Source organism: Chenopodium quinoa, unplaced genomic scaffold (genome assembly GCF_001683475.1).
Source record: "Chenopodium quinoa cultivar QQ74 unplaced genomic scaffold, ASM168347v1, whole genome shotgun sequence".
Classification (NCBI taxonomy): Eukaryota; Viridiplantae; Streptophyta; class Magnoliopsida; order Caryophyllales; family Amaranthaceae; genus Chenopodium; species Chenopodium quinoa.
The window spans coordinates 162,389-183,115 of NW_018744858.1; the positions used below are offsets into that span (position 1 = coordinate 162,389).

A 20,727-nucleotide genomic window follows, 5' to 3' on the forward strand; every position below is an offset into this window, starting at 1 on the left:
TCCAATTATGAAACCGGACCTCCTCCATTTGGAACCAAAGAAACAATTGGGTCCAGTAGAGTAGACATGAGAGAACTATCCCACTCATTAAACTTTTTAATCACTTTCTCAGTATGATGAGATCATGGTAAAATTAGTGAGCCATTCCCTCTCTTTATCCTAATACCAAGGATACATTCCGCTTCTCCCATACCCTTCATGGAAAAATTAGACGAAAGAAATTTTTTGGTCTTTTCAACTTGATCCAAATCAGTCCCAAATATAAGCATGCCATTAACATATAAACAAATCATAACACCTTTGCCATCATTAGCAAATTTACTATATACACACTTATCCGACTGATTTATCTTAAAGCCATTTGCCAAAGACAACATCATCAAACATTTAATGACATTGCTTAGGTGCCTGTTTTAGCCCATACAAAGATCTAATCAACTTACACACTTTGGTTTCTTGTCCATTGACAACGAAGTCCTCTAGTTGTTTCATGTACACTTTCTCCTCCAATTCACCATTAAAGAATGCCGTTTACATCCAATTGCTGAATTACAAGGTCATGAATAGTCGTGAGAACCTTATGGTGGTTATTCTTGCCACCAAAACATATGTATCAAAATAATCAATACCGTGAATTTGCTTGTACCCTTGGACCACTAATTGGGCCTTGTACTTTTCAACAATTCCATCAATCCTTACTTTCCTTTTGAAAATCCATTTACAACCTAAAGGAGTGCAACCGGGTGGTAAATCTGACAAAACCCAAGTATTATTTCCCATAATCGAATCCATTTCATCTTGGATAACTTCTTTCCAAAATGCCGCATCATGAGACTTTATAGCCTCATTAAAGGTTTTAGGATCCTCTTCTAAACTATAGCAATATAGTGTTTGAGTCTCTATTGACTCCCTTGACCCTTCAACTAAATAAAGTTGAAAATCGGGTCCAAAAGATTTTTCTTTTCTATTCTCTTACTTTTCTTAACTTCTGGCAATGTAGTCTCATTCCTTTGGCCTTGGAATTGATAAAAATCGAGTTTCATCAAAACTCGCATCCCTTGACTTTATCACCGTGTGAATCGAGACAAAGTCATTCGGTTCAATGACATAAAACCTATAGGCTTTGCTATGTTCCGCATAGCCTATAAAAATGCAATCAATTCTCTTTTCACCCAATGATTTTCTTTTGGGTTCCGGCAATCTTACAATTGCCATACATCCCCATACCTTAAAGTAATTGAGAGTAGGTTTCTTTTTGTGCCAAAGTTCATAAGGGGTAACTTTGTCCCTTTTATTGGGAACTCTATTTAAAATATAGCAAGCTCTCAACATAGCTTCACCCCAAAATCCGTCACTAAGACCCGAAGTAGAAATCATGGAATTAACCATCTTTTGTTGTGGTGATTAAGGCACGGTTATTTCAAGAATTACACCTATGGATTGAAAATAGCTTGGATCAAAATATTCCCCACCCCTATCTGTTCGAAGTTTCTTAACTTTTTCATTAGTTTGCAATTCAACTTCGATTTTAAAGACCTTAAACTTATCTAGAGCTTCATCTTTAGAGGATAATAAGTATAAGTAACAAAACCTTGAAAAATCATCAATAAAAGTTACAACATACTTCTTATTTCCTAAAGAAGGCGTGCTATGAAAATTACATAAATCACTATGCACCAATTCAAGCAATGTAGAATGCCTTTCAACACTTGGAAAAGGATTTCTTGTAATTTTGTTCAACATGCATGTCTTACGCTTTTCTATGCTAAAATCAAATTGAGGTATTAAACCAATTTTAGACATGTCATACAAACGACGATAATCAACATGACATAAACGATTGTGCCATAGAGAAGAAACATTAATCATATAGATAGAATCTACAACTTAATTATCAATACTTAATTTGAACATTCCATTACAATAATATCCTTGTCCTACAAATGTACCCCCTTTAGATAAAATAAATTTATCGGCTTCAAAAACCATTTTAAAACCATACTTAACCAAGAGTCCTCCAGACATTAAATTTTTCCTAACTTTCGGAACAAACACAACATTATTAAGAGTTAAAGTTTTCCTGGATGTTAACAACAATTCTACTTGACCTATGCCTTTAGCCTTAATCGTAGAATCATTCCCTATGTACAAAATTGGCCCATCTTCTACTTTTTGACAAGTCTTGAAGAAATGCCGGCTTTTGCACGCATGTCTAGATGCTCCCGAATCTACAACATTGATTTCAGAAATCATAGCCACTAAATTCATTTCTAAATTTTTAGACTCATGTTAAACATTGCGTTGAACTTCGTCAACATATTGTTGACCTTGTCTACTTGCCTTCTTCTTTTTCCAAGAGGGGCAATCCCTTTTAAAGTGAGGACCGCCACACACCCAACAAGTTCCGGATTTACCTTTTTTTTCCTTGTTATTTGATTTTTTGGTAGACTTCAAAGAGCGCTTGTTAGACTTTTTTTTATTCCCACTTTCTTGTCCTTCTTCCATCATATTAATGGTGGAAGCCGGAGTACCATTTCTTTGGTCAACTTATATCCGTCTTGCAATCAAATACCCTCTTCAATACGAAGATGAGCACCCATTTGTTCAAGAGACATATCCTCCTTTTGGTGCTTTAAGGAATTTCTAGTCTCTTTCCAAGATAAGGGTAATTTGTCAATTATGGATGCAACCGCAATAGCTTCATCCATAATCATGTTATGCAGTCTAATTTGGCCAAAGATTCGTTGAACCTCATGGAATTGCTACATAACTGGCCTATTATCAACCTTTTTATAGTTATTAAAACTACTAACAAGAAATTTCTTACTTACTTGAAGCATCTTCGCCAAGTACTTTGATTCAAGAGTATCCCAAAGTTCCTTTGCACTTTCCACATTTTGATAGATATCAAACAAGGTGTCCGTCATTGCATTCAAAATATGTCCACGGCAAATGTAGTCATCATTTTCCCACATGGTCCTTCCACAAGTACTCTCCAAAGGTTCCTCCTCTCCTTCCGTCGGAAGTGGTGGCATGGGGGTGCTAAGAACATAAAAAACATTCAAAGTAGTCTATAGGATGTGAATTTTCTTTTGCAATCGACGATACTCCACACCCTCAAAGTTTTTGAAAATTGGTAGCCATCTCCTTCACCGAAGAACCCATATCCAAAGGTATAAATTATTATTAGATTGTTTGAAAATTAACGTGGGGTGAACCGGATATGTTCTTCTAGGCACATAACTGAATGCTGCATTCCTAATAGTAATTTACCGACCCCACGTGGAACAACGGAGTTAACACGATAATACTATTGAGATACAAAGAAGACCAACTAGGCTTGATTGTTCTTATAAGGCTAGTCTAACAATGGTTTGTGTTTTCTGTTTATCACAAATCTCTTACAAGAAAACTGGAGAATAACGTATAAGAGAGAAGCAAGAGGATGACATACTTTCCATGACATATATTTCACAAATGTGGCATTCTCTATTTATACAAAATTAAACATATTCGAACGTACGTTTTTCAAGAGAAATATCTTTAAGACTAAACTTTTAATATCCTATTAAAAGATATGTTTCTAGGACATAACTTTTAATACTCTATTAATAGATATGTTTCTAAGACATAACTTTTAATACACATATGTTAAGTTACATAACACACATATGTTAAGTTACACAACTTGTAACTTATCTAGTACATCAATATACTTAAGTTACACAACTTGTAACTTATCAAGTACATTAGATAATTATACTATGTCATTCAACTACACAACACCGAACGACATAAACATGTGAAATACTTATAAGCACATCAAAAGACATCAATATACTTAAGTTACACAACCTGTGGTGCTTTTATGGCGATCCACTTCACCTCCAATGTTTGCATCGACATAACCTTGTATTTTTAATTCACCTTACCATAGTACAAACACTTCTCTCAGTACTCGTAGATACACTTCTCTATAGTACTCGTAGATACCTCAAAGTCCACTTCACTGCTTCCTAATAAACTTTTCCTAGATTTGACATAAACCTGCTAACAACTCCTGCTGCATGTCCAATATTTGGTCTTGTACAAACCATTACGTACATTAAACTTCCAATGGCTGAGGCATAAGGAACCTTAGCCATATAATCTCTATCTTCCTCCATGTGAGGAGACTGATCATTGGAAAATCGAAAGTGACTTGCTAAGGGTGTATTAACTGGCTTTGCATCATCATATTAAATCTCTATAAAACATGTTTGATGTATTCTGATTGAGATAATTGCAAAGTACCTTTATGATTATCCCTTGTAATTTGCATTCCAAGAATCTTCTTTGCTGGACCCAAGTCCTTCATGTCAAACTCCTTTGATTTGCTCTTGTAACCTTATAATATCATCCATATTTGAACTTGCTACTAACATATCATCGACATAAAGTAGTAGAATGATATAACTGGATTAATATCTCTTGATGTAGGTCAGCATTGCACTTTGGGAAATGTTCCCTATGCATAAAGTTATCAAACTTTTTGTACCAGTCTCGGGGCTTGTTTTAGGCCATACAAACTTTTCTTAACTTTGCACACCATATTGTCTTTTGCATTTTCTAGAAAACCTTCTGGTTGATGCATGTATATCTCCTCATCTAAATCTCCATGAAGGAATGCAGTTTTCACATCTAAATGCTCAACATAAAGATTTTCAATGGCAACAATACTTAACATTGGTCTAATGGTATTAAGTTTCACAACAAAAGCAAAAATCTCATTGTAGTCGACTCCTTATTTTTGTTGGAATCCTTTAACTACTAATTGAGCTTTGTATCTCTTAGAACCATCGTGCTCCTTTTTCACTCGATATACTCATTTGTGTGAAGTGCCTTTTTACCCATGGGTAACTCGGTTAATTCCCATGTCTTGTTTGAAATTAAAGATTTCATCTTATTGTTCATTGCAAGCTCCCACTTGCTAGCGTCACTGGTCTCACATGCTTTATTGTAGCATTCAGGTTCTCCTTCATCAGTCAATAATTGATAATTCATGTATTTTCTGTTTGGTACGTTTGGACCAATAGTCCTTCTCGATACTTGCCGGTGGTGCTTGACTAGCTATTTGTGGCATGTTAGATTGTGGCATACTGATTTGTCCAACAAATTCTTCTTGTTGAGATTCTCTTATAGTCGAGTCTTTCACCGTACTATTTGGACATAATCTTCATCTACAAACATCGGCCCACTTTGCATTGAGTCACTAGCTTAAAATTTTGTGTCTATCCTTGTACATGACTCTTTTCATTGAAAATCACATCTCTAGTACAAATCACCTTTTTATTTCCATCATCCCAGATGGGGTATCCAAACTCATCCCCGCCATAGCCAATGAAAGTACATTTCTTTGATTTAGGATCAAGGTTATTCTTGCCTTGATCACTAATATGCACATATGCTACACAACCAAACACCTTTAAGTGAAACAAATTTATCACTTTTGCGGTCCATACCTCCTCTGGTATTTTGTAATCTAATGGAGTCGATGGTCCTTAGTTGATGAAGTAAGTTGTTGTGTTAACAACTTTGGTGAACCTGACTGTATACGAATGCTTCTAGCTCTTTCTGTCAACGTTCGGTTCATATGTTGCGGTGTACCCGATATTGTTATCTCCATCTTGATTCCATGCTCATAGCAAAACTTCTTGAATGTGGTATCTTCATATTCACCACCATTGTCGGTTTTGAACGTTTTAATCTTCAGTTTCATTTTCCACCACAGCTTTCCACCGCTTGAAAGCTTCAAACACTTCGGATTTTTGTTTTAGGAAGTAAACCCATACCTTCCGGGAGTTATCATCAATAAAAGTGACAAAGTAGTATTTTCCATGATGGATGAAGTAGTTGTTGGTCCCCACATCGGAGTGAACAAGCTCCAATTTTTCCTTCTTTGGGGTTTTATCACTAGTTTGAAAGATTACCCTCTTCTGCTTTCCAAGTATGCATTCTTCACACATATCTATATCAACTGATTCAGACCAGGGAATTTCCCTTTAAAATGCATTAGTTTCATCCCTTTCTCACTCATGTGGCTAAGTCTTTGGTGCCACAATTTGGAATTTTTATTTCCTACTGCAACTGAAATTGAACAACACGCTCCTGCTGTTATGTAAAGAGTACCGCTCTTTTTACCATGAGCAATTGTCATTGCTCTCTTTGAAATCTTCCAATTGTCATCTTGGAAGTTTGTAGTGTAGCTTTTGGTGGCCAACTGCACAACTGAAACCAAGTTCTTTCTTAGGTCGTGAATCTGCCTAACATTCTTCAGCTACACCTTTACCAACAATATCACAAGGTTTGTCATCTCCAAGGTATACATTTCCATGTATGTCAGGGAATACTTCTCAAAGAATTCTTTCTTCAAAGTAGTGTGAAATGATGCTCCAGAATTTAACACCTAAGATTCTTCCTTGCTCTCTAAAGAGCATATCCACGGATCATCTCCTTCTACGGTAGAAGTAACATTTGCCTTTGCCTTTGCTTCATAGTTTTTTGGTGGATTGCTGCAATGATTTTTGTAATGTCCTATCTTCCCACAATTCCAACACTCGATAGACTTCGAGTTTTGGGAATTATTGAGATTCCTTGATTTTGATCTTCTATCTCTAGATTTACCTTGATAGCTTTATCATCCACGTTCGTTTCTTTTGGTTGAATTTCTTCTTCTTGACTTTGTATGTAAAACTGAAGAGGTTGATGATTCACCCGACTCTAGAACCAAGTCACGAACATCGTCAAATTTCAACTTATTGCTTCGTGTGGAGCTACTCACAGCTGTGACTGTAGCATTCCAGCTATCTATCTGGCAATGAAGACAAAAATATCAATGCTCGAACTTCAATTGGGTTGTGATTGAATTGAGTTTATTAAGATGTTAGAGCTACTGACCCGCCGTCTGTCATCCGCAAATTGAATAACGCCTCATTAAATGAACTTTATTAGAGGTCGATGGCTTCTCATACCTACTAAAGAGAGCTTTCATAAGACCTACTGTGGTTTTTTCTTTTGCTATATTAAAAGCAACATTGCGTGATAACGTTAACCGAATAACTTCGAGTGCTTGTCTATCAAGAAGATTCCAATCTTCATCTTTCATACCCTCTAGCTTTGTTTTCGAGAGAGGTTCATAAAGCTTTTTCTCGTATAAATAGTCTTCGATCTGCATCTTTCAAAACCCGAAAGCTGCACCATCGAAATCTGCAACCATTGTCCCACTCAAATCTAACTTCTTAAGATCGTTTCTAACGATATCCTTTCTCTCTAAATATCGACAGAATATGCTAATTTCCTTTAGAATTAGATTAGTGAGAATAAGACAGATAATATAAATAACATAAATAAATTAACAAGTATTTGGATTATGCTGCAAAACTTTTATTGAAAGTAATAAAAACAAGTGTTTAATACTTATAAAATACACAACCTAAACACCCCCCTATTACACCCAAGAATTTTTCTCTAAAAATTCTTTCAAAGCTTTTCTCTGTAAGATTTTTCTTTTTTTGTTTTGGGATAATTAGAAATGAAAAACAAAACATTAATTTATAGGTTTACATAAATAATGCTACCCACCTATTATTTAGCAAATGCATAACCATTAATTTAATTTAGTAAAACTAAATTAATGTTCTTTAATCTTCAACCTTTCATATTTTTAGCATGCTAAATAAAGGTTATTCTCACCAACATGGACTCGCGAACGGGTGTTGGACACGGACACATGTCCAAGTGTTTGATATTTTAGGACATGGGGACTCGGTTTGATATTTGGACAAAGGTACGGGAACACGTCAACACGTCACTTAATATTATATTAATAAATTATATATTACAAATATTTTGAATTTTTCATTACATCCACCCCTATTCTTTTATTTATTTTAAATCTTTCCTCGGTAAATTCTCCTAATAAATGACAGTCTTCTTCTCTTCATCTTCTCTATATGGTCTATATCAATGATAGTCTTCGAACAAGATGTGTTTTTCTTTCATGCTTCTCCTCTTTCTTCCTCTCCACTTTTAATGGAAGTGTTCGAGTGCACAGTGAAGGGTCGGACACGGATCCCGTGTGTCGTGTCGACATGGGCACTCTGCGATTTTAGCCATCTCCGATTAACATAGCTCTTTACTAGCAATTTTCATCATATTCCCAGGTGTAATTTTACACCCTCTCATATTCTTCTCATTATAAGCTTATGTGCTCTAGCCTCTAGCACATAGGGAGGAGAATGTGAGAGGGTGTAATGTTACACCTAGGTATAGGATGGATACCTTGCTCTTTACCTTGTCAACGTGGCTGGATATATGAACAAAATGTGATCCAACATGCAAATGTTATGCACAATTGGTTGTGGATCACCATTTGTGTTCATCCAAGTATAATGTCAACTTTAAGATGAGTCATTTTGTACTATCCATGTTTGTTAGAATTGCAATTAGAATATTAGAATCTTACAATACTACAATCCTAATATTATCTGGATGATCTGATTCTAATTAGAATCTTATAATCACTGGCTGTCATTTGAAGTTTCAGGGTATTAATACAATTTTATAATTCTATGATCTAACGTTTCGATCCTAAAATGACAACTTTATTGATAAAATTGTTCTAACAAGTTATTGTTTTGTAATTTGTTTTATAAGACTGTAAATGTGTTAGAATTTTTACCGTCACAAACTTTCACATTAATCCAAGAAAACTAAGTATAAAATTCTGTGAAAGTTTTGTAATAGTGCTTGATACATAGAGTTACAGGATTACTTTTTAGCAAACTTCTAATATGATCAGTTATTAGACCCATTACTATTATACAATAGTATTATCAAATTTTAGCGAATGCGTAGTATCTGTTGGAGACAGCGGAAGTATAAAGGGTATAAGGATCGAAAATATAAGAGATATATAAAAATATATATACATATGAAATAAGCAGAGCTGCTGCAGCACCTACTTTATTTAATAAAATGATAGAGATCGATTAAGAGAATTAAAGATGTTATAGTATGTTGTTATTCATTCTTATATTACCTTAAATGTAAAATTATTACAACTTTTATAGAGTGTTACAAACTAAAATAAGAAAGGTGATAGATCAATATTATTGTACGCATTACAAAGAAATAACCTTTTACTATTTTATTTTAAGATTCCTCTTTAATTTCTTTTTTATTGCAAATTAATCTCACAAATTCCCCCTCTTAATTTGCAATTTTTAATAACATCTTGAATTTCTCAAACTTTTCTGAAGTTATTGCTTTAGTAAGCATATCTGCTGGTTGATCAACAGTATTGATAAACTTAAGCTTTATTTCTCCTTCACTGACTAAATCACGTATAAAATGATGTCGAATATCAATGTGATTGCTTCTAGCGTGGAACACGGGATTCTTTGTCATTGCAATTGCTTACATATAGTCGCAAAATATTGTTGTTAGACTTTCTTGAATAATATTCAAATCCCTTAAAATTCTTCTTAACCAAACTGCTTCACATGCCGCTTTCACAATGCTACAGTTTGTTGTTTCCTTGAGTTCCATGATATTATTTTAGTGCCTAAACAGAATATGTAAGCTGATGTACTCTTATGATCATCTACAGAACCAGCCCAATCACTATCTGTATATCCAATTAATTTATTATTCTCTTCAGTTTTGTATCTTATGCCTATTTTCTTGGTATCAGCAAAATGTAGTTTGCTAGGATTATTCATAATTCTTGATACCATATTCAATGCTTGAGCTATGTCAGGTTTTGTATGAGTTAAGTATAGTAAAGAGCCTACCAAACTTCTATATACATTAGCATCGACCTTTTTAGCTCCATCATCTTGCTTAATTTTTCATTCAATGCCATAGGAGTATTCACAGGTTTGCAATTCTCCATATGAAATTTCTTGAAGAGATCCATTGTATATTTTTCTTGACTAAAGAAAATTTCTCCCTTGGTTTGCGTTACTTGAATTCCAAGAAAGTATTTCATGAGTCCTAAGTTTGTCATTTCAAACTCTTGCATCATAGACTCTTTGAAATCATTAATGAGTTTCATATCATTTCCAGTGTAGATAAGATCATCAACGTAAAGACAAACAATGAGAAAATGTCCATCATTGTTTCCTTTGATGTAAAGTGATGGTTCACTTGGGACTCTTTTTTAATCCACTATTCATAAAATATTTGTCAATTCTACTATTCCATGCTCTTGGAGCTTGTTTAAGTCCAGAGAATGCTTTACGTAAACGATAAACTTTTTCTTCTTTGCCTTGAATTTCATATCCTTGTGGTTGTTCCACATACACTTCTTCTAACACACCATTCAGAAATGCGGATTTCACATGAAGCTGATACACATATAATTCTTTGTGTGCGACTATGTCTAATACTGTCCTAATGGTTTCAATACGAGCTACTGGAGCAAATGTCTCATTGAAATCAACTCCAGGTTTTTGAGCATATCCTTTGACAACAAGCCTTGCTTTGTGTTTCTGAATATTTCCGTCTTGGTCTAGTTTTGTTTTATAAACCCATTTTAGACCGATAATTTCTTTACCTTCAGGGTAATCAACAAGCTCCCATGTCTTGTTTTTCTCAATCATAGCTATTTCTTCATCCATTGCTTTATCTAAACATCATCCGTTAATGCTTCTTTGTAGCTAGAAGGCTCACTTGCAAATAAAGCAAATGTTTCCATGTCATTTGCTTTAGATAAATAGCACTCATAATCATCCAAATAAGAAGGCCTCTTTCGAATTCTTCCTGGTTGATTCAATTTCGGAGAAGATGAGGTTTCTTGTGTTTGTGTATTTGGCACAACATTAGGAGATCTTTGCGGACTGTATACTACATCATTTATTGTTGTTGGAGCTGGGACACGAGAAGTTATAGCTTCTTTTTGCACAGAAAATGAACTCTTTCATCATCCCATTTCCATTTTGCCGATTCTTCAAATATAACGTCTCTGAAGACTATTAGCTTCTTAGATTTTGGGTCTAAGAGACGGTAGCCTTTTGATTCATCATTATATCCCATAAAAAGATATTTTCTCCCTTTAGGATCGATCTTGTCTTTACCTTGATCTTTATTTAAGGCATATGCAATACATCTTAAAACTTTTAAATGACTAACAACCGGTTTTCTACCATTCCAAACTTCATAAGGAGTCTTGTTATGAACTACTTTAGTTGGAGAACGGTTGAGTATGTAAATAGCAGTATTTACAGTTTCGGCCCCTAATGTTTTAGGAAGAGCCTTTTCTTCCATCATGCTTCATGGATTTCTACAATTGTGCGATTCTTTCTTGAGACTGTTAATTGTCTTTTTATTCCTTCATTTCTACAATGCTCCATAAAAGGGTTATATATAAATTCACCCCCTCTATCAGTTCTTAATATATCCACTTTGTCTTTCAACTAATGCTTTAAATTGGAAAAATACATTGAAAGCATTTGACTTTTAATTGATAAAATATATCCACATCATACGGGTATAATCATCGACAAATAATAGAAAATACCTCTTATTCTGTAGAGAAGGATTTCTCGTGGGGCCAAATATATATGCATGTACTAATTCAAGAGAAGCTTTGGCTCTTCATGAAGTCTTTAGGAATGGAAGACGATGCATTTTTCCATATATACATCACAAACTTGAATATTTCTATCAATGTGTGGTAATCCCACAACCATGTTTTTTTGTTTCAATAGTTGTAATCCTTTTTAGTTCAAGTGTCCATAGCGTAAGTGTCATAGATAAGATTCATCCATAACATTTGTTTGCAATGCCAGCTTATTTTGTGGCATATGAAGAGGAAATTTTTTATTATCAGCCATTTGTACTTTTGCCAATATAGTATCAGATTTTTGGTCCATAACAATGCATTCCCCATTGTCTAAATTTGCTGAATATCCTCATTGAACAAGTTGTCCACACTTAGGAGATTATGTGTCAAATTAGGCGCATAAAGAACATCATGTATGTATTTTGTGTCATTTGATTTGTTATTAACAGCAATGACTCCTCTTCCTTCTACGTTTACCTTTTTCTCATCACCTAAGCTGACTTGATTTACTACAATGCTACACCCATATCTAACTTGATAAACATATCCTTATTTCCTGTCATGTAGTTGCTACAACCACTATCTAAAAACCATAAATTGTCAGGCTTATTTTGTGCATCCATGCATGTAAGGAATAATTGTTCACCTTCAGCATTTGCGGTGAAATTCGCTTCATTTGTATTATTTCCATTTTTATGCCAACAATCCTTTTGAGAATGACTCGAATTACGACATCTCTTACATCTAAAATAACATACAGATGATTGATGGTTAGACTTACCATAAATTCGACAAGAATTATTTGACCATTGTTAATGATTTTGATATTGTCCGCAACCTTTTCCTCGGCTTTGTCCTCCGCCACGGCTAAAATTTTGGGTACCACGACCTCTACCATATTGGTGTCTTCTTTGGTTTCCCCTTCTTTTCTCCGACTTTCCTTGATATTGTTTGTTTGATATGTTAAGTTAGGGATTGAAATGCTTAATTAACAAGTTGATCGGTATTTGCATTTCTTTTCAATGTTTGCTCATGTGATTCCAAAGATCCCATTAACTCGTGTATTGTGAGAGTTGACAAGTCCTTAGACTCTTCTATGATAAATGTGGCAGAATTATATTTTTTAGTCATACTTCTCAATACTTTTCGAACAACTCTTTTTTCTTCTAATGTATCACCGAGACTTCTTATTTGATTAACTATCTCTATGGCTTGTGAAAAATAAACTTGGATATTTTCTGTCTTTTGCATTTCCAGGTTATCAAAATCTCTCTATAGATTTTGTAATCTGACAGCAACAACTTTTCATTTCCTAGAAATCCTTGTTTTAATGTATCCCAAGCTTCTTTGGATTTTTTCAATCCATATAAGCGGCGAAATATAGTTTTATTCACGGCTGCATGAATATATCGTAATGCAAGTGCATCTTTTTTCTTGTTTTTCTTGTGTAGTTTTTGTTGTCCTTCATTTGGATTTTCTGGAAGGTCTTCATAGCCTCCTTCCACAAGCTCCCATAGATCTTGAGATATAAAGAATGTTTGCATTTGACTACTCCAATAGTCATAATGTTCTCCATCAAAAATAGGAAGAGTTGGTTGGGAATAAGAGAAAAATGGTGTTGATGTACCGGAAGCCATGATACAACTATTCCGACTATGATACCAAATTTGTTGGAGACAGCGGAAGTATAATGGGTATAAGGATCGGAAATATAAAAGATATATAAAAATATGTATATACTCCATCTATTTTATATTAATCGCAACAGTTTCTTTTAACATCCGTTTCATATTAATAGCAACACTTCTATATTTGAAAAGGACCCACTATTATTTTATAATTTCTCTCTCCCACTAACTCCACTTTCACAAATATTTTATTATTTCTCTTTCTTACCAACCCTACCTACACTACTTTTTTTTTTATTATTATTATGTCTATCTCTTACTAACAATATTTTATATTATAAGCCTATAAGCCTAGTCTATAATTTTTTTAAACTTTGAGTCAATCTTACCGTTGCGATTAATGCGAAATGGAGGGAGTATGAAATAAGCAGAGCTACTTTATTTAATAAAATGATAGAGATTGATTTAGAGAATTAAAGATATTATATTATGTTGTTATTCATTCTTATATTAGCTTAAATGAAAAATTATTACAACTTTTATAGAGTGCTACAAACTAAAATAAGATAGGTGATAAATCAATATTATTGTACGCCTTGCAAAGAAATAACATTTTACTATTTTATATTAAGATTCCCCTCTAATTTCTTTTTTATTGCAAATTAATCTCACAGTATCATGAAGCCATGGTTTTAGATCTCCAGCCGTGATCACAATAATGGTAGAACCATTTTTGTTGGCAGTGCGGATGGTTTGCGCTTGTTGCTGTCTAATATTGCGGTCGTAAGCTTAATAAGCTTACAATATCGTCGCAATGCAGCAATGCTACTATGTTAGCAGTTTTATCTATCCAAAGTGAAATCCTGATTCTGACAACTTTGGTAGTACCAATGTACCATAATAAATTGGTATTTGGTTTCTGCTTTAATGGGAAGGTCTGCCTGATGATAAAATTTTCTCTTGAAAATGTTAATTGTTGATACCAGGGGCCATGGTGATTTTATTCTTGTGCAAGCTATACATTGTGTGCAAAAACTTCTATAGCTTTCAATTTGTTTTCATTTCATATCGTGTATATATTATTCCGGCATAGTTTGCTGATCCTAATATCTTTGGTAATTTTACTGATAATATGTCTGAGAGCAGCCTGAACTTTTCTTCCAGAAAAGTACAAAAAAGTAAATTAACAATTTGACCTTGAGAGAAACCTAAATGAGTTTTTTTATAAACATGGGTTACACAAGTAAAAAACCTGAAAGTTTATGTGCTAATTCCCAACTTTGTCAACCGCACCTTCTGATACAGATTCCATCCAATACCATATTAAATAAGATAGAATCAGAACTTTTCCATCAAATGCTTGTTAGCATTCAACTATTAGATTTTTGTTTTCTGAATGATATGCAAAAAGTGTCACAATTTTATGAACTTTCGTTTTAAGGACTATGATTTTGAAAATTTGAATCTAGGTTTATGGAGCCTCTAATCTCCAAAGTCCCAATGATGGTTATTGAAGGCAATCACGAGATTGAGCCTCAAGCTGCTGGGGTGACATTTAAATCGTATCTCACAAGGTTTGCTGTTCCTTCAGAGGAAAGTGGCTCGAAATCTAATTTCTACTACTCTTTTGATGCCGGAGGTAATCATGTCATTATGTTGGGAGCTTATGTGGATTATGATAGGACGAGTGAGTTTTAGCTATTTCATAATTGTATTCTCCTTGCCTGTCCAACTGCTCTTTTATCTACAAATTTTGGCTCTTTATTTGAATTATCAGTGGTAGGTATTGGTTTGATAGTTGACCAGTCATATTCCTCACTTTCGTTATAGGTGCTCAGTATGCTTGGCTAGTGAAGGACCTTGAAAAAGTCAACCGGGATGTAACTCCTTGGCTGGTTGCTGCATGGCATTCTCCTTGGTATAATAGCTATTCGTCGCACTATCAGGAATTTGAGTGCATGAGACAAGAATTGGAAGCACTCCTATACCAGTATAAAGTTGACATTGTCTTTTCAGGTCATGTAAGTTGGCAAAGCAGCTTTTCTTAGAAGTAAGAAAGTACAAATAGTTGATGATTTATGAGGAATATTGAAGTCGTCTGAATTAGAAACTTGTTTGATATTAGTGATGCATGCAAATTAGTTTGCATATTAAGCTCTTTATTTTCACAAGACCAACAGTCCCATAATGTATTTCCTTTATCCTCATGAACCTACTATGCACAACTTTAGTTTAGCATTTTGGTGTCTTTAATCTTTAATAAGATGCCATGAGTACCATAATAGGCTCAGTAAATATCCACAGAAATTGTTTTAATGGTTTGACCTAAATATCGTGTTTTTCTCCCTTAAACATGTGTCATGTCTACTGTACTACTTTAAGGTAACTACCTGTCTACCTTCACTGGTATTTTGTAAGCTTCTGATAGATTAAGATGAAAGCAAGAACCATAGATAATTTAAGAAACATGATGTACAAATTTACGTACTGGCTAACTTGGGAAGACATCAAGCAACATCAGGAACCAAATTTAGTACAAAATACAAAGTCTTAACTATTGACATCCTAACTAAATTTCGTATTTTCAGGTTCATGCATAGGAGCGGATGAATCGTGTTTATGATTACACATTGGATCCGTGTGGTCCTGTTTACATAACAGTTGGAGATGGAGGGAATATCGAGAAAGTTGATGTTGATCACGCTGATGACTCAGGGAAGTGCCCAAAGCCCGGTGACAACGTACCTGAAATTGGTCCAGTGTGCCATTTAAATTTTTCTTCAGGTCCTGCAAAGGGAAAATTTTGCTGGGATACACAGCCTGAGTGGAGTGCATTCAGGGAGAGCAGCTTTGGACACGGAATACTTGAGGTGGGTCTGCAAGTCAATTAAGAAATATCTTTGACTAGAATGGAATTTTCTGGCTTGAAATGTAACCTGGTACCGATGAACTCATCCTTATTTATGCATAGCTGCTGCATGGTTTCTCATTTGACAGAATATTGTCTTTGCAAATGACTTTCTGTGTGAGTTTTTCTTTTCTGATTAGTGTGGCACTGTGTATGTGTCTGTAAATGCCGAAAGTTTAAACCAAATTGTATCATTATCTGATGCAGGTCTTGAATACTACGCATGCATTATGGACTTGGCACAGGAATCAGGATGTGTTCAGGGTTGATGTACGAGGTGATCACATATATATTGTCCGACAGCCAGAGTCCTGCAAACCCATTGGACAAGTAATTCTTTAAGGCAAGGCTCATTCTTTGTATAAAACAAATGGTTATCTTGCCTATGAATTCATTTGTGTTAACTATTCACCATTTTCTGAGTCTTCTTTAACACTAGATAACCAAGCTTGGAATATGGAAGCATATGTGATTTGTGAAGGCCCTTGACACTTCGTCCTTTGGGACTCTGTTATAGCATTATTACCTGAATCAGGTCATTTTTTCTTTATTACATTACATCATGCAAGATTTCGTCGAATAATATATAAAGTGATTTAAGGATCTTAGACTTGAGCTGCTAAACCATATTACTGTCAATAAAGTACTTTGTTGTTCGAGTTATTTATACTCCCTCCGTCCCATAATAGTTCCTATTGTGTTTTTTTCACGGTGTTTAAGAAATGGGAGGAGAAGTGGAAAAAGTACATTAAAGTGGACAAAAGCTAGACAAAAGTATAAGGCAAGTGAATAATTTAAGGAGAAAAGTGAAAAGTACAACTATAGGCAAAGTTAAAGAGAGAAAGTGAAAAAAAGTACAATGCAAGTGGATAATTTAAGGGTAAATTAGGAAGTTCAATGAATAAAGTTTAAAAAGTGAGTTTATAATGGTCTTTACATACTATCCAAAAATAGAAACAGGAACAAAGTTTTGGATCTCTAAAATAGGAAAATAGGAACTATATTACGGGATGGAGGGAGTAGTAGGAAAATCTTTAATTGATGAAAGTGTAGGTCTAACCGTAGGCATCAGTTCGAATTTGATAAACTAGTCATTATTACTTGTACAAGGTACACATAAGTGGGGCTTTTGTAAATATTTAATGACATCTTGTAGATAAATTTAATCACTAAGGGTTCGTTTGACATCGTTGCAGTTTTTTGTTTTTCAAAATTATATGATACATGTCGAATATTGAATTAAAAAATAATCAAACTTATTAATATCATGATAATTTTGAAAACTGACAACAAAAAAGTGGAAACACCTTTTTCTTGTTTCCTGTTTTTTTGCTTAAAAAAAACAGAAAACTGAAAACAAAAAACAAAAAACGATGTCAAACAAGCCCTAATATATAAACTTTGATTTCGTAGCCTACCACAAAACGATACTTGACATTTTAATTTTTCTCCAAATATCATGTCACACTAACACATGTGACACAGATAACATTAATTACACCAACTATGTAAAGATTGTTATATACACCTGGGTGCACGGTGCACCCAAGGGTATTTGGTTGCTCATTTGATGATGAAATGAACAATAATCATCAAAATGAACAAATAATACCTTTGCACCCGGGTGTATATAACAATTTCTATCAACCTTGATGCCACATAAACTAAGAATTTTTTTTAGCTAAATTCTAGCCTTTTTTTAAGAAATTTATTTATGAATAAAAAACTAAATAAAAGATAGATTAACATCACAATATGAACGACATCACTTATGAAGGGTGCATTATAATTTTGTAACTCGTTTTTAAACCCATTGATTTATTTTTAAGGAGACAAATTGTAAATAATATTACCTCCGTTAAGAGAATCTCTCAATCTCTAATAACGCTTGTCCTTGAGGACTCTAATAACCGACAATACTAACAGCTCTAGGTTGGTATCGTTAATAATATTGTTGGTATTCTTTATGATACCAGCGCCTTGTTGGTATTCTTTTAGATAATGACAAATCCTTCGTTGATATTCTTTTTTTTTTACCAACGGACCCTTTTTTATAACACTAGTTAAAATGATATTAGAATCAACTAATGTTCACTTATTTTTTTTATTAATAACTTGTAATGGTACTAGTTATCTCTGCTCTACTACTCATATATCAGAATAAATTAACATTCAAGTTTAATAGCCTACCATGCTTCGCAATATTAACTGTTAGGGAGTTTTGACTAATACCTGAACTTAGTCAACAATGGAACCTGCGTTCTTAGCTTCCTGCTTTACCAAGATAGCTAATCCCAACCTTGTCTTCCTTAGATCAGGTACAACACTTGTCTAATTCGTTTCCTACTTTAGATCGTAGTCTCTAATCAATCAATCAATCTATATTGTGTTTATGATGGAACTCTTAAATAGATAGATAGCTCATTTGAGATATAAGATTCGAGAGGATAACATTTCCTTCAGAAGAAACTTTTATTTAATTTAAAAAGATTACAACACTCATATATTACAACACTCTAACTAAAAGCTTAAACGGACATGACAAGAACTAGAACTTTTTCTCTACTTTAAGAAAGATGTAGAACCAATCTTTCTCTTAAGATGAGGATTTTTTCTAGAGGACTTTCTATGATTTATGAAAGACTCTATGAAACTCTCTTCAACCTTTCCTCTCCTTTGTTTCCTACAATCCTTTATATAGCAAAAGGATTCACACACCTTTGACACTCTATAGTGTCTTATGACTCAGCAACGGCTATAAGCCACTCCTTTTACAAAGATACTTTTACAATTAACGGTAATAATTTTTAAAACATGGCTATAGTATTATAACATGCTCTTTCTGTTTTTTGTTTGGCTTAGTCTTCCATTATCTTATCCATCATCATCTCTTGTAGGCCATCTTCGCTATCCTTGCTTTCTTCAGAGTGAATATACATGGGGTTTTTCAGGATTCCCTCTTCTATGCAGAAATTGGACACATTTGGCTGCACATATGACTCATCCCATGTTACAAAGATTTCAAACAGGTGTATTTTCCCTTCTAAGGATAAAAACTTTCCAGCTTCAACTTCTCATAATAATTAAGGATTAATTCACTAATGGCTACTCCTTCTAAATGAAATTTTAATCAATCTGAAACAACTATGGTTGTATTTCCTACATGAATTATGACTAGGGATTCTTAATTTATTACTAGAATTGAGTGAGACATTGAGCAATATAGAATAATCCATATGCTTTTGCTTCGGTAGGATCCCTTACTTGTTTTTGCTGGACACAGATTGGATCTTTCACCATTCGATGAACATTTTTAAGCATGATTATTAAGTAATGCGGAGACTTCCTTCAACTACTTCAATGTTTGCACATTGCACTTGGACTTATCAATTCTTCCTTTGTTTCTAGTTTCTTTAGAAATTCTAAAAGCCTATCTTTGGAACTCTATGAGTTTCCAAAAGAATGTAATATTATTATCAAAAAATGATACAATGCTATGAACCATTTCATAATCCCAAGCTCTATATTGTTTCACAAAATATGGTGCTACCCATCTAGAGTATGTAGATGAATTGACACAGTTCCTACTCTAAAGTTTGTGTCAAAGATTATCCTACTACCCCATAGATATATATAAAAAATAAAAATAAAAATAAAAATAAAATCATATGATTTGTAAGATCTTGATAATACTAGGTTGTACCAATATCTGAAATCGTTATCTCTTATTTTATTTAGTATTATATCTTAAATTTCCGAAACGAGTCGTAGAATTATGACCATTACTTTATTCTTAAGAAACCTTTGTACAACTAGTGACAGTTTTTCATCAAGCCATCTAAGATCTCTTTTTATGAACATGGCCTCCATTAAGGCCTAAATGGAGGGTGCTAACTTTTATACTCGTACTGATTTATCGTTTGCATTAACTTTTAGGGAAATTCTCATTGGTAGCCAACAAGTTTTGCTAATTATCTTTGGTGGTCAAAAACTTTTTAAATTATCTAAATTAGCCATATAATACTGTAACTTAATTAATTATAACATTATGAACCATTATAAGCCACTTTTAAGACTAATAAGTAACTATGGTTAACTTAAGTGTACTTAAGTAACACAATTACTATTACACCCTTACTTATTACTTTCCCTCCAAACTATAACCATCCTTTTTCCTCCAAAATCATTTTCCCTTCTTTATATAACCCTAAATTAGAGAAAACCCATTCATCTTCTCCGCCATTTTTTTACTACTCCGCATTCTCATGGGTTCATCTCATAGTTTTTAGCAAGAAAGGTTACCAAAGATTATAACATCAAGTATGTCAGGTTATTACCATCCAAAGCTATCATATGCCATCACAAAACAGAGCACGTTAAATTCAAGAACACGAAAGCAATTAACTCAATTGAAAACTTAGGGCGCTGAATATTTACGCAATAAAGATAGGATCTTTATTTGCAAATTCAACCACAACCCAGACGTCGTCCACCGAATCCAATCACAGCCCAGAATTTTGTAAACTCTAATGGTTGAAAAAAAAACCCCAATTCTACTACACCTTTGTTTTAAATTCAGAATTAAT

The 20,727-nt window shown here is 33.9% G+C and overlaps 1 long non-coding RNA gene and 1 pseudogene across 1 annotated transcript; one reads left to right on the forward strand and one right to left on the reverse strand.

Annotated features, from left to right (window-relative positions):
• The window catches only part of LOC110704742, a 29,533-nt pseudogene extending 12,195 nt beyond the window's left edge, over positions 1-17,338 (forward strand).
• On the reverse strand, positions 15,719-18,802 carry LOC110704743. The gene is made up of 2 exons (XR_002507994.1): positions 18,374-18,802; positions 15,719-16,452 (listed from the first exon to the last, which is right to left on the reverse strand). It is a non-coding gene; the product is annotated as an uncharacterized LOC110704743 (long non-coding RNA).
• Positions 18,803-20,727: the final 1,925 nt, after the last annotated feature.